Raw genomic sequence first — 13,183 nt, forward strand, 5'->3', positions numbered from 1 at the left:
GTTTCCTACCACACTTGGAATAAAAGCCAAATTTTCACTCTCTGTTCTCATCTCTTGGCCCTTACTCTCTGACTTCATCTAGCACATTCTTGCTCATCAAATTCCAGCACACTGCCTTCTCTGCTTCTGGTACACACCCACTTCAGATGCTGGGAGTCATCAACTTCCTGTTCTGCTCAACTGGAATACTCTTCCCTTCAGTCTTTACAGAGTTGGCTCCTTCTTAGCTTCAGTATCACCTTCCCAGAGAAGCCTCCCCGACCACTCCATCTACACAGGTCACTCTGCTGTGCTACTCTGCTCTATTTTCTCATATCACTATCACTAGCTGAAATTATCTTACTCATCTACTGGTTTGTCATCTTTTTCTCCTGTTAGACTGCAAGCTCCATAGAGTGAGTATTCTGTTCACCACTGGATCCCTAATACCTTGATAAATGTATGGCACATAAATGGTCAGTAAATCAGATCAGATCAGTCGCTCAGTCGTGTCCAACTCTTTACGACCCCATGAATCGCAGCACGCCAGGCCTCCCTGTCCATCACCAACTCCCGGAGTTCAACCAGACTCACGTCCATCGAGTCAGTGATGCCATCCAGCCATCTCATCCTCTGTCATCCCCTTCTCCTCTTGCCCCCAACCCCTCCCAGCGTCAGACTCTTTTCCAACGAGTCAACTCTTTGCATGAGGTGGCCAAAGGACTGGAGTTTCAGCTTCAGCATCATTCCTTCCAAAGAAATCCCAGGGCTGATCTCCTTCAGAATGGACTGGTTGGATCTCCTTGCAGTCCAAGGGACTCTCAAGAGTCTTCTCCAACACCACAGTTCAAAAGCATCAATTCTTCAGTGCTCAGCCTTCTTCACAGTCCAACTCTCACATCCATACATGACCACAGGAAAAACCATAGCCTTGACTAGACGAACCTTTGTTGGCAAAGTAATGTCTCTGCTTTTGAATATGCTATCTAGGTTGGTCATAACTTTCCTTCCAAGGAGTAAGCGTCTTTTAATTTCCTGGCTGCAGTCACCATCTGCAGTGATTTTGGAGCCCCCCAAAATAAAGTCTGACACTGTTGCCACTGTTTCCCCATCTATTTCCCATGAAGTGATGGGACCGGATGCCATGATCTTTGTTTTCTGAATGTTGAGCCTTAAGCCAACTTTTTCACTCTCCACTTTCACTTTCATCAAGAGGCTTTTGAGTTCCTCTTCACTTTCTGCCATAAGGGTGGTGTCATCTGCATATCTGAGGTGACTGATATTTCTCCCGGCAATCTTGATTCCAGCTTGTGTTTCTTCCAGTCCAGCGTTTCTCATGATGTACTCTGCATAGAAGTTAAATAAGCAGGGTGACAGTATACAGCCTTGACGTACTCCTTTTCCTATTTGGAACCAGTCTGTTGTTCCATGTCCAGTTCTAACTGTTGCTTCCTGACCTGCATACAAATTTCTCAAGAGGCAGATCAGGTGGTCTGGTATTCCCATCTCTTTCAGAATTTTCCACAGTTTATTGTGATCCACACAGTCAAAGGCTTTGGCATAGTCAACAAAGCAGAAATAGATATTTTTCTGGAACTCGCTTGCTTTTTCCATGATCCAGAGGATGTTGGCAATTTGATCTCTGGTTCCTCTGCCTTTTCTAAAACCAGCTTGAACATCAGGAAGTTCATGGTTCACATATTGCTGAAGCCTGGCTTGGAGAATTTTGAGCATTACTTTACTCACGTGTGAGTTGAGTGCAATTGTGCAGTAGTTTGAACATTCTTTGGCATTGCCTTTCTTTGGGATTGGAATGAAAACTGACCTTTTCCAGTCCTGTGGCCACTGCTGAGTTTTCCAAATTTGCTGGCATATTGAGTGTAGCACTTTCACAGTATCATCTTTCAGGATTTGGAATAGCTCCACTGGAATTCCATCACCTCCACTAGCTTTGTTCGTAGTGATGCTTTCTAAGGCCCACTTGACTTCACATTCCAGGATGTCTGGCTCTAGGTCAGTGATCACACCATCGTGATTATCTGGGTCGTGAAGATCCTATTTGTACAGTTCTTCTGTGTATTCTTGCCATCTCTTCTTAATATCTTCTGCTTCTGTTAGGTCCATACCATTTCTGTCCTTTATCGAGCCCATCTTTGCATGAAATGTTCCTTTGGTATCTCTGATTTTCTTGAAGAGATCTCTAGTCTTTCCCATTCTGTTGTTTTCCTCTATTTCTTTGCATTGATCGCTGAAGAAGGCTTTCTTATCTCTTCTTGGTCAGTAAATAGCAATTAATAAAGATTTGCTAAAGCAATGGAGGAGAGAGAGACAGAGACAGAGAGAGGGAGAGAACTGGTTTTAGCAAGGTATACCGAAGGCATGAAGGACTTGGATGTCTCCTTCTTACCTTACAGGGAGAAGAACGTGAGACATGGGCAACTCTTCTTTAGATGTTAAGAATGGGTGCAGGAAATGGAGCCCTGGTGTCGGTCCTTAGTACACACTGGTATTTACTAACACTGCCAGTCATGGCTATTTCCCAGCTTCTTATTTTGTTTCTAGCCCAGGTGCTAGGTGCCCAAAGGGGAGCTGCTAGGATATTTAGTCTCTCTCCTTAAGGGAATCTTTACATTTGAAGACATACTCAGGACAAAGATATAGTGAATTAGAAGCAGACAGATATCAAGTCATAGGTATAAATAATAGGGGCCTTCTCACATGTCTGAAGCAAGAATTTTTTAATTTTTATTTTTATTCAATTATATAGGATAGGATTGGATTGCAAAAGACAGAAGTTAAAAATAATAAAGGTTTGGGGTCCTAAAATCTGTTCATATGACTAGAATCATGAGAAGCATAAGGTAATCAGGAGGAAAAAGAGCCAACTTTGGATGAAAGCCAATGAGCTTAGAATCTGACATATTAAATATCAGTTCCTGGAAGAAACTGCAAGTAGGAATTCCAAGAGGAAATGTCTATCAGGAATTCCAAGAGGAAAATGAATACAGTTTATGCCTTAATTTTACTTGCTCTGGCTTAACTTACTTTTCCCTATTATCTTTTATTATAATTCTTTAATTTTTTAAAATTATTTTTTAAAATTTTAATTGGAGGCTAATTACTTTACAATATTGTGGTGGTTTTTGCCATACATTTACATAAATCAGCCATGGGTGTACATGTGTTCCCCATCCTGACCCTCCCTCCGACCTGCCTCCCCATCCCATCCCTCAGGGTCATCCCAGTGCACCAGCCCTGAGCACCCTGCCTCATGCATCAAACCTGGACTGGAGATCTATTTCACATATGAATAAAAAGACACACATACTCTGTAACCCAACTCAATTCTTTTTGGAACAGGTTGGGGTATAATAAATGCATATATAAAAGCTACCTTGGGCAGGAGGTCAGGCTGACAAACATGTTAGTCCTGTCTGCCCCCTTCCTTGTCCCACTCTTTGAAGAAGAATTAGCAAAATTCATGTTTATAATGTGAGGAAACAGGCATTGAGAAGCTAAAGAATCTGTCACTTGTCACAGAGCTCGGAGAGCAGGACCAGCATTCATATTTCTCTGACTCCCAAACCCATGCTCTTCAATGCAACTCGATAGAAGGATCTTCCTCTTGAGATCCTGCTCCCCAGAGTCCTAGAATCAGTGTGGGTTCAGCTGCAAGTGTATCCCAGACTGATTCTGCTATGCTAAGTCTGGTGAGCCTGCATACATACTGACAGACTTCCTTCATCATATCCTATCCCCTTTGGGAGTTGTGGCCAGTGAAGGCTGCCCCTAAATGCTGGCCCTGTGGGTCAGGCCAAGACAGCCCCCTTTTTCTGGGATAGTGCCTAGCACACAGTGTGAATCGTAGCAATGAGGCGATAATCCTTCTGTCCTTACAAGTCAACTACTGCTTTATTACCAGCTGGGATAGATCTCTTAGAAATCTCTCTACTAACATTTGCTTAATTGTGAATATAGAGACAGTCCAGAGATTCCTGTATTCTTCTCACTTTCCAAACCTGAAGGATGGGGATGGTCACTCTTCCTTGGAAGTCTAGAGGCTGTAATGACCCCCTGGACAGCGTGAGGAGTGCTGGGAGATAACTCACGAGGTGCCCTTCACCTGGGGCACGTAAACGGTGTTCAACGAATGTTATTTCCTTTAGTTCCACTTGCTTAATTCTATTGTATTTACTTCAATTCCCATCTCCCAATACTAGCAAGCCTTTTTTTCTGAGGGCAGTGGCTAAAGATACCAAGAGAAGGGTGATAACCGCGCGCATGAGAGTGCAAAGAGGCAAGAGTACAGATGAGAACAGGACACTGGGAACACTGGTCTCCAGGGCAGGCTGGAATGTGGCCGCCTGTATGTTTCAAACATGGCCACAGCAGTATTTCTGGTATCATATGCTCTTCTAGAACCTTTATATTCCCCACAAACAGATGGAAGTCTATTTCTCTTCCCTTTGAAGCTGGGTGGGACTCTGTCGCCGCTTTGCTAAAGTGAACTCAGTGGTGGGATACTGCATGACCCCTGACCTAGGTCATAAAACATGACATGGTTTCTACTTGGCTCTCTCCTTTGTCAGGATGCTCCTCCTTTGAAGCTGTCACCATGCTGTGAGGAAGCCCAAGTTGGCCTGTGCAGAGAGACCACAAGGAAAAGCCCCTAGCAAACAGTGGGCAGGAGACTGCAGAGAGGAGAGGACACAGGTGAGAGCGGACGTGTGTGAACAGGCTCAAAGATGACTCCAGCCTCCCAACTGAGGCCCAGACCCTGTGAAACAAAGAAAGCCATTCTCCCTGCGTCTGATGGAATTCCTGACACACAGAATCTGTGAGATGGATAGACTGTTGTCTCGTGTCAGTAAGTTTTGGGGTAATCTATTACACAGCCACAGTAACTGGAACAAGAAGAAAAACAAAGGAGAGTGTGTGGTAGGGTGAGGCCGGAGAAGAGTGGGGTTAGGACAGTCTGAACGTTGCCAAGTAGTGAGCGAGACTAGTGCTAGAAGGCAGCGTTGGGGACACATCGCAGCTTGGTATAAGGAGAGGCTCTTAAAGCGTTAAAACTGCCCAGTGCCTGCATAGGCTCCCCCAGTCCCCTGTCAATGAAGATACTCGAATACAAACTGAGAAAGGTTATTGAAGAGATTAAAATCTGAACCAAAGACTGGGTTCAGGTGACTGTAAGGTTCCTTCCAGTCGGTGGAACACGACAGCAGGTTAGAGCTGGCTCACAAGGAAGACAGATGAGACAGAGGTGACATCTGGAGTCTGACGCCTGGGACACCGGTGACACCATACATGAGGGACTGAAAAGGACTCTTCTTTTCCATTCCTCTTGTCTCTTGCCCAGACTTTCTGTGACCGCTCCCATACATTTTCACATGATAACTTCCAAACATGGTCCTTAGTAGGTCACTGCCCCAATTAAAGGCTTTTAAAAAAGATTTATTTATTCCCTTGGTGGCATGCGGGATTTTTAGCTGTTAGCACATGAACCCTTGTGTTCTGTTGTGTTAGTCGCTCAGTTGTGTCCGACTCTTTGCGACCCCACGCACTGTAGCCCGCCAGGCTCCTCTATCTGTGGGATTCTCCAAGGCAAGAATACTGGAGTGGGGTTGCCATTCCCTTCTCCACGGGATCTTCCCAACCCAGGGATCGAACCCAGGTCTCCCACATTGTGGGAGATTCTTTACTGACTGAGCCACCAGGGAAGTCCTAGTTGTGAACTCTTAGTTGTGGCATATGGGATCTATTAATAGCTTCCTGACCAGGGACCAAACTTGGGCCCCCTGCACTGGGAATGTGGAGTCTTAACCACTGGACCACCAGGGAAATCCCCTGATCAAAGGATTTTATTGACACCACTGTCACCACCACAGTCAGCAGGTCATTTTATATATCACACAGTATTTTTATATTTATTATCTCACTTGAACATCATAACAGCTTGGGAGGTACTAAAACCACTACTACATACATCTCAAAAGCCAGCTGAAGCACGTACTTGGTTCATTCTTCATATTTTTTTGCTTTGATGTTTTTGCTTATGCTATTTTCTTTGTCTAGGTTTTTCTCAACTCTAAATGTTCCAACCCTTTTTATCTTTAAAGGCCCAGATTAAAATTTAGCTGCTCTAGAAAACAGCTGATTCCTGCAACTAAGAGTGGTCTCTCCCTCGTCTGAATTCTGTCAATGATGACATGATAATCCACTATGTATCAAGCAATTACTATGTGCCAAGCAGCATGCCGAGTGCTTTCTCTATGTTATCGTCTATCTTCTGTATTGCTCTCTACCTTATACCACGGATATTTGTATACACCTCTTCTTTACTAGCTTACCAGCTCCTTGAGGATATGATCAATGTCTGAGTCATTTTTGTTTTCTCCTAAGTCTAGCACGGGGCCTGGCACAGAGCAAGCACTATATAAATATTTGTCTAATGAATGAATGAATAATTCAGGCAGGCAGAGTTAAAGTTTACCTTTGCTCGAACAAATGGTTTTCAAGCACCCTTAAACACTTGAGAAGCACTCATTTATATCCACATAATTAATGGGCTAAATTACAAATCATTCTTATCTTTTTAAGACCCAGGTTTCTAGGGACCTTGGCTAGAATCTGTTTGTCAGTGTCGTTTACAGATGTAAAACTGGAAAACCACAAATACACATATTAACAGACTTCTTTTTGTGCAAAAATATTGTAGAATTCAGAACATTTTTTTTTTTCAACCAATCAGAATTAGCTAATTTTTACAAGTTTCTCTCTCTCATCTGTGCGGTTATAAAGACTGTAAACTCTTTCACTTTGAATCCCACTACTTCTTGGCCCACCTGCTATATGACTTTGCATAGTTATGAATTTAGAAATGATTGCTGACTTATTTAAAAACCTGTGTTGGTTGCAACGTGTAATTACTCATTATGGTTCTGATCCCATCAGTTCAGCTAAGGAGCCAGCACCTTAAGGGCACCGCAGGGAGCCTCAGCCAATTATGGCAGTTGAGTCACTGCCCCAAGATTTGAAAACTATCCTCTTTTCTTTACTTCTTGTAGGCCCAAGAATGGAAAACTGACAACAGTAAAGGCTAAACAGGCATTTCAGAAAGTTGTATTACAGATTGTTGAAGTTTGTTGACGTGATCAAGAAATTATAGCTGGTGAAAAATTCCCATATTAAAATTCTGATGTATTCCTAATATAAAATCAATCCTTTTCACCTGAAGATTGCACTTTCAATTTTTACTAAAGAAATGGAAGTTATTGTCTAAAACCAAGGCCTGGTACAAAAATAATCAGTTAGTACTTCCCCCACCCACACTGAAGCAGAGATTAACAGAGTACATTCTGACACCTAAATTGTCTTCCACAAAACCTAGGAAAAAATTGGAAGATTAAGGGCACAATAGGAGGGAGAGCAAAGGCAGACCTGCTCTAATCACCACCACAAAGGCCGCCACTGGTGACTGCAGAGTGTTTACTCAAAGCCCTGCGCTATCCATCAGTGTCCGGAATTATCTCAGGTCTGCCAGTTCACAAGAGGCAATTTTTGAAGGCTTCTCTGGCTCCCCTTTGTCTCTTATTCCTGTTGGTCACAAAAGGGCTTTGAGGACAAGCCCTGCTCGACACCCTGGCTCTGGCTGGCTTCTCCACACAGCCCAAACAAGAATTATGTGAATTACTCCTGTAGAACAACCACCATGCTACCTTTCTCCCCAGGCACGGCTATGACCGTGTGCCAAAACCCTGTTGAAGTGCTTTCAACAGGCCACTCTAGTTCACAATTTAGAAATACAATTTCTATGAAGATACGGAAGTAGTACAAAATGGTCTCTAACTATTAGAGGTAAACAAATCAGAAGAGACAGGAAAACTCCCTGTATTCCTGTAGCTCGGCAGTGCTCAGGAAATGCTGGAAGACAGAAAGACCAGAGGAAGAAAAGCAGTGAGAGATCATTCTTCTTCTGTCTCAGAAACAGATAATACTGATACTGCTAAGAATTTCTTAGTAGTATAAGAAATAAATTGAGTATAAATTGAGCCAGGGAACTACCTGGACCTGCTTTCGTAAGAAGGCTTACCAATAGAAATCTGCTGAGTAACTTGAGGTTGGGGAAGGAAATTATACTGGGAAAAAAACAGATTAAGAATTCTTAAAAACTACTAGAAACATCACTTTGCTGACAAAGGTCCATATAGTCAAAGCTATGGTTTTTCCAGTAGTTATGTATGGATGTGGGAGTTGGACCCTAAAGAAGGTTGACTGCCAAAGAATTGATGTTTTCAAACTGTGGTGCTGGAGAGGACTCTTGAGAGTCCCCTGGACAGCAAGGAGATCAAACTAGTCAATCCTACAGGAAATAAACCTGGAATTTCAGTGTAAGAACTGGTGCTGAAGCTGAAGCTCCAATACTTTGGCCATCTGATGCGAAGAGCTGATTCATCGGAAAAGTCCCTCATGCTGGGAAAGATTTAAGGCAAAAAGAGAAGGGGGTGACAGAGGATGAGATAGTTGGATGGTATCACTGACTCAATGGACATGAGTTTGAGCATGACATGAGAGTGAAGGACAGGGAAGCCTGGTGTGCTGCAGTTCATGGGGTTGCAGAGTCAGACATGACTTAGTGATTGAACAACAAAAAACTACTAAGGGTTAATTACTGACTTATTTAAAATCCAGTTGTATATGTACATATAAATAATTATACTTCATTTTATGAGCATACATACAACACACGTGTGTGTGTATGCATGCTAAGTTGCTTCAGTTGTGTCGGACACTTTGCGACCCCATGGACTGTAGCCTGCCAAGCTCCTCTGTCCGTGGGATTTCCAGGCAAGAATACTGGGATGGGTTGGCATGCCCTGCCCTTCAGGGGATCCTCCTGGCCCAGGGGTCGAACCCTCGTCTCCTGTGTCTCCTGCACTGGCAGGCAGGCTCTCCACCAGCAGTGTCATCTGGGAAGCCCAGACACACAGACACACACATACGGACTGCTGTTTCACACATAAACTTTACGCACACACCTGCATGCACACACACTCACACTCTGGTCTGCTTGGATAATCTTAGGCGTGTCTAGAATCATGGAAAATGGTGGTGTATATCCTACAATTTGGAGACCATCTCATCTACTGCTCAAAAATTTCATCAGAAACCTGGGAGTCACTCTGGAGTCCTCATTTCCTTTTATGCTCCCATGTTATCAAGCTTTATGTCATCTCACTTACATTTATTCTGTGTCCTCACTGTATCTGTTCCTCTCTGTTTTCACTGTCTCCACAGGTCCTCAACATTTAAAAAGCCTACTCCTAAGGCGAGGGTGGGATGATTTGAGAGAATAGCATTGAAACATGTATATTATCATATGTGAAACAGATGGCCAGTCCAGGTTCGATGCATGAGACAGGGTGCTCGGAGCTGGTACACTGCGATGACCCTGAGGGATAGGATGGGGAGGGAAGGGGGAGCGGGCTTCAGGATGGGGAACACATATATACACATGGCTGATTCATGTCAATGTATGGCAAAACCACTACAATATTGTAAAGTAATTAGCATCCAATTGAAATGAATAAATTTTAAAAAATAAAATAAAAAGCCTACTCCTTCTAGTGGGCTCAAGCCTACTAGACTCAAGCCATTCCAGCCATTTCTATACTTTTCAGGAGTGATCATCCTATACTGGAAATGTGAACATTTATGGAGCTCACTGAATATCTAATCTCCTGCCACCCTTCACAGTTACCCTATTATAAACCACATCAAACTGAACATGAGACAATGTCTTCTATATCCATAACTCTTAGTTTGGGTTGTCCCCCAAACAGACCCTGAAACAAAGATATGGTTGTATGATGTCTACCTGTGAGGAAGTAGAGAAGGAAAAGAGGGCAGGGAGAAAAGTCAATCAAGTATGTGTTAATGAACAGGTTACCACTCTCCAAGGGGCCCCTTGGAGAGATTGTAAGGAACACACTTCAGGATTGTCCCATTGAGGGTTGGTGGAGCTGGGATGTTATCCACCAATTTATTGTTGGAGAGTGATTCCTGGGTGTTAATTCTCCTGTACTTCTAGCAAACAGCTACTTGTCCAGAGAATATCCCCAGGTAGCGAAATACAGGAAGTCACTGGCAGGTGACCGCCTAATAGGCCTCAGGTACCAATAACACCTGCTATATCATGCAGTACCCTTATGCCCTTTCTCCCAAATGAATTCTTTCCTCCACTTGTCTTCTGGATCCTTTACGAATTAGTCACTGAAGCCCTTCTTGACCTCCTCTGGAAGGGCTTTATTTCCTTTTCTGTGCACCCTCTCTTCTGCTGCAGCTATTACATTGTAGCTATTAATTCACAAGTCTGACCCTCTGACAGACTCTGGGCTCCCTGAGGAGCTTCAGTACTTAGCTTGGAGTCTTATGCCAGCAAATTTGGAAAACTCAGCAGTGGCCACAGGACTGGAAAAGGTCAGTTTTCATTCTAATCCCAAAGAAAGGCAATGCCAAAGAATGCTCAAACTACCGCACAATTGCACTCATCTCACACGCCAGTAAAGTAATGTTCAAAATTCTCCAAGCCAGGCTTCAGCAATATGTGAACCGTGAACTTCCTGATGTTCAAGCTGGTTTTAGAAAAGGCAGAGGAACCAGAGATCAAATTGCCAACATCTGCTGGATCATGGAAAAAGCAAGAGAGTTCCAGAAAAGCATCTATTTCTGCTTTATTGACTATGCCAAAGCCTTTGACTGTGTGGATCACAATAAACTGTGGAAAATTCTGAAAGAGATGGGAACACCAGACCATCTGATCTGCCTCTTGAGAAATTTGTATGCAGGTCAGGAAGCAACAGTTAGAACTGGACATGGAACAACAGACTGGTTCCAAATAGGAAAAGGAGTTCGTCAAGGCTGTATATTGTCACCCTGTTTATTTAACTTCTATGCAGAGTACATCATGAGAAACACTGGGCTAGAAGAAACACAAGCTGGAATCAAGATTGCCGGGAGAAATATCAATCACCTCAGATATGCAGATGACACCACCCTTATGGCAGAAAGTGAAGAGGAACTAAAAAGCCTCTTGATGAAAGTGAAAGAGGAGAGTGAAAAAGTTGGCTTAAAGCTCAACATTCAGAAAGCGAAGATCATGGCATCTGGTCCCATCACTTCATGGGAAATAGATGGGGAAACGGTGGCAACAGTGTCAGACTTTATTTTGAGGGGCTCCAAAATCACTGCAGATGGTGACTGCAGCCAGGAAATTAAAAGACGCTTACTCCTTGGAAGGAAAGTTATGACCAACCTAGATAGCATATTCAAAAGCAGAGACATTACTTTGCCAAGAAAGGTTCGTCTAGCCAAGGCTATGGTTTTTCCTGTGGTCATGTATGGATGTGAGAGTTGGACTGTGAAGAAGGCTGAGCGATGAAGAATTGATGCTTTTGAACTGTGGTGTTGGAGAAGACTCTTGAGAGTCCCTTAGACTGCAAGGAGATCCAACCAGTCCATTCTGAAGGAGATCAGCCCTGGGATTTCTTTGGAAGGAATGATGCTAAAGCTGAAACTCCAGTACTTTGGCCACTTCATGCGAAGAGTTGACTCATTGGAAAAGACTCTGATGCTGGGAGGGATTGGGGGCAGGAGGAGAAGGGGATGACAGAGGATGAGATGGCTAGATGGCATCACGGATTCTATGGACGTGAGTCTGAGTGAACTCTGGGAGTTGGTGATGGACGGGAGGCCTGGCGTGCTGCGATTCATGGGGTTGCAAAGAGTCAGACACGACTAAGCGACTGATCTGATCTGATCTGATCTGGCCCAGGCAGATGTTCAGTCACTGTCTACTAGACAAGGACATGTTTGTGTGTGTTAAAGAGAAGAGGACACTGTCCTCCACATATGTAACTGAGAAAGTCTTCAAAGAAACAAAATGTATGTTCCCATATTCTGAATAATATAAAGGCATGTGTGTAAGAGGGAACACCAGCAGAGGAATCTTGGGTCCTAATTCAAATTATTTTGGCTCAGCTGCTTTCCCTATCTATGAGTGGCTATGAATGACCTTTAGGCTTCTTTCAAGTCCCACAGATTTCAAGTGACTGAATCCATGTGTAAGGGAACGCTGATGCCCACAAACTACACAACACCCCATATATGGAAATGTTTGTGTGTGACATTCATTTGGATTCAAGGGAAGAGTACAGATGACAAAGACTTGAGATGCTGGCAGGTTTATAATGGCGTGTACACAAAAGAGCCAGTGTTGGAAGGGTCTTCTGGGTGAGAGGATCCCTTCCAGGGAGTGGCCAGGCTACTGCACAGAGCGAGTTGGGCAGCATGGCGGCCTCTAAGCTGGCAGGTGCCGATGCCCTGGATGGATCCCTGTTACTGCTGCTACTGGAACTTACCTAGGTCACAGACCTACAAATAGCCCCTTCCTGAGTTCTCATCAAATCCCTGGAAGGTAGGCTCTGGCTACATTTCTAGAGGGAACAGACTAAGTGTAATAGTGACTAAAGGCCATGTTTGACTTCCTTGACACTAAGACAGTCTTAATCTTCCTAGAAATGTGACTGGGGCTGGAGGGACTGGGTAAGAATAAAGAAGAATAGGTGACTATCAAGGTCCTATGTAGAACAGACCAACAAATGTTGAGGAAGTTAATTTCTGAAAACAAATTCTCTTTTAAGAATAGAGACATTAGTACTGTGGTACACTGAACATGGCTGTATAAGATTTGTTTAAGTAATTGGACTTCATTAGCTTCAAATAGTTTCTTTCTTGATAAATCCCTACATATACTATATGTATACACACATATATATACAGATATATATATATCTATGGGGTTCTCTGGTAGCTCAGCTGGAGACCCGGGTTTGATTCCTGGGTAGGGAAGATCCCCTGGAGAAGGGATAGGCTACTCACTCCAGTAGTCTTGGGCTTCCCTGGTGGCTCAGAAGGTGAAGAATCTGCCTGCAATGCGGGAGACCTGGGTTCAATCCCTGGGTTGGGAAGATTCCCCTGGAGGAAGGCATGGCAACCTACTCCAGTATTCTTGCCTGGAGAATCCCTATGGACAAAGAGGAGCATAGCGGGCTACAGTCCATGGCGTCGCAAAGAGTCGGACATGACTGAGCAACTAAGCACAGCACAGCATATATATATATGTATATATATATTATATATTTAT

The 13,183-nt window shown here is 43.6% G+C and overlaps 1 protein-coding gene across 3 annotated transcripts in view; it reads right to left on the reverse strand.

Annotated features, from left to right (window-relative positions):
- SCAPER (S-phase cyclin A associated protein in the ER) overlaps nucleotides 1-13,183 on the reverse strand; it is a 419,624-nt gene that overhangs the window by 55,580 nt on the left and 350,861 nt on the right. The gene's annotated exons all lie outside the window — the stretch shown is intronic.

Source organism: Bos mutus, chromosome 21 (assembly GCF_027580195.1).
Source record: "Bos mutus isolate GX-2022 chromosome 21, NWIPB_WYAK_1.1, whole genome shotgun sequence".
NCBI lineage: Eukaryota > Metazoa > Chordata > Mammalia > Artiodactyla > Bovidae > Bos > Bos mutus.